Source organism: Schistocerca cancellata, chromosome 1 (assembly GCF_023864275.1).
Source record: "Schistocerca cancellata isolate TAMUIC-IGC-003103 chromosome 1, iqSchCanc2.1, whole genome shotgun sequence".
Lineage (NCBI taxonomy): Eukaryota > Metazoa > Arthropoda > Insecta > Orthoptera > Acrididae > Schistocerca > Schistocerca cancellata.
This window is the reverse complement of record NC_064626.1, coordinates 300708751-300710954: the sequence shown is the minus strand read 5'-3', so window position 1 is coordinate 300710954 and position 2204 is coordinate 300708751. Positions and strand designations below refer to the sequence as shown.

Here is a 2204-nt window from a genome sequence, read left to right as displayed (position 1 = left end):
GGAAGACATTATTTACAATTTCCTCAGATAATTCTTGTTTGTTTAGAGTAGCAAGCCGTTAAGACATATTAAGAACAAGAAGGGACCCAAGACACACCTCTGTGGGACATCATTCATGATATCTCATAGTGAATGGACTCTACTGATTTTAGCAGACTATCTGTACTGTTGATTTCAACCTTCAGCATACTTCCTGCCAAATATGAATTAAACCACTTGTGCAGTGTCTCGCTCATACCACAATACAGACGAGGTACTGTCAGAAGTAAAGCTGTGAGTGCCGGGCGTGAGTCGTGCTTCGGTAGCTCAGTTGGTAGAGCACTTGCCCGCAAAAGGCAAAGGTCCCGAGTTCGAGTCTCGGTCGGGCACACAGTTTTAATCTGCCAGGAAGTTTCATATCAGTGCACACTCCGCTGCAGAGTGAAAATCTCATTCTGGAAACATCCCCCAGGCTGTGGCTAAGCCATGTCTCCGCAATATCCTTTCTTTCAGGAGTGCTAGTTCTGCAAGTTTCGCAGGAGAGCTTCTGTAAAGTTTGGAAGGTAGGAGACGAGGTACTGGCAGAAGTAAAGCTGTGAGTACCGGGCGTGACTCGTGCTTCAGTAGCTCAGTTGGTAGAGCACTTGCCCGCGAAAGGCAAAGGTTCCGAGTTCGAGCCTCGGTCGGGCACACAGTTTTAATCTGCCAGGAAGTTTCATGTCAGCGCACACTCCGCTGCAGAGTGAAAATCTCATTCTGGAAACATCCCCCAAGCTGTGGCTAAGCCATGTCTTCGCAATATCCTTTCTTTCAGGAGTGCTAGTTCTGCAAGTTTTGCAGGAGAGCTTCTGTAAAGTTTGGAAGGTAGGAGACGAGGTACTGGCAGAAGTAAAGCTGTGAGTACCGGGCGTGACTCGTGCTTCGGTAGCTCAGTTGGTAGAGCACTTGCCCGTGAAAGGCAAAGGTCCCGAGTTCGAGCCTCGGTCGGGCACACAGTTTTAATCTGCCAGGAAGTTTCATATCAGCGCACACTCCGCTGCAGAGTGAAAATCTCATTCTGGAAACATCCCCCAGGCTGTGGCTAAGCCATGTCTTCGCAATATCCTTTCTTTCAGGAGTGCTAGTTCTGCAAGTTTCGCAGGAGAGCTTCTGTAAAGTTTGGAAGGTAGGAGACGAGGTACTGGCAGAAGTAAAGCTGTGAGTACCGGGCGTGACTCGTGCTTCAGTAGCTCAGTTGGTAGAGCACTTGCCCGCGAAAGGCAAAGGTCCCGAGTTCGAGCCTCGGTCGGGCACACAGTTTTAATCTGCCAGGAAGTTTCATATCAGCGCACACTCCGCTGCAGAGTGAAAATCTCATTCTGGAAACATCCCCCAGGCTGTGGCTAAGCCATGTCTTCGCAATATCCTTTCTTTCAGGAGTACTAGTTCTGCAAGTTTCGCAGGAGAGCAACTGTAAAGTTTGGAAGGTAGGAGACGAGGTACTGGCAGAAGTAAAGCTGTGAGTACCGGGCGTGAGTCGTGCTTCGGTAGCTCAGTTGGTAGAGTACTTGCCCGCGAAAGGCAAAGGTCCCGAGTTCGAGTCTCGGTCGGGCACACAGTTTTAATCTGCCAGGAAGTTTCATATCAGCGCACACTCCGCTGCAGAGTGAAAATCTCTTTCTGAATACAAATCATGTTAACAAAATGACGGAAGTGCACACGCAGTGTAGTACAGAACATATCTGGGAATTACAAAATGTATACATAATGAGTACAAATGGCATAAAGTGCACACGCACTATAAAACTCTTTAGCATTTTTACAACAAATAAATATATCAAGGAGTGAAAGAAAGTGCACATGCACTGTATAAGTCTTTATCATTTCACAAGAATTTAAACGCATTGTATAAGTGTTTACCATTTTACAAGAACTAGGAAAGGAATGGGAAGGATTGTGTCATGGTTGTAGCACTTTAGGTTGCACGCAGCTGCACTGGAAGTCTATATCTTTCTACAGAAGCACAACACCAAGTGAGACAATCTGAAGTTCTTTTCCTTGAAGTATTAATCAGTGTAGTCAAGACACTGAAATGTCGTAGTAATATTCCATGTTATCATTTTGGTAGTACATTAGGTACACCAATTAGTGGGACCATAATGACATTTCCATCGCTAAAGGTGTTGGACAGCATGTTGTGTCAACACCACGTTCTTGTAAGGTACACCAACGCAGAATTAGTGCAA

The 2204-nt window shown here is 46.1% G+C and overlaps 2 non-coding genes across 2 annotated transcripts; both read left to right on the top strand.

The window, feature by feature from the left end:
* Window positions 1–294: 294 nt before the first annotated feature.
* Window positions 295–369, top strand: Trnal-caa (transfer RNA leucine (anticodon CAA)). Its single transcript has one exon. It is a non-coding gene; the product is annotated as a tRNA-Leu (tRNA).
* A 527-nt stretch (window positions 370–896) lies between these two features.
* Trnas-uga (transfer RNA serine (anticodon UGA)) lies at window positions 897–971 on the top strand. Its single transcript has one exon. It is a non-coding gene; the product is annotated as a tRNA-Ser (tRNA).
* The last annotated feature ends 1233 nt before the right edge of the window (window positions 972–2204 follow it).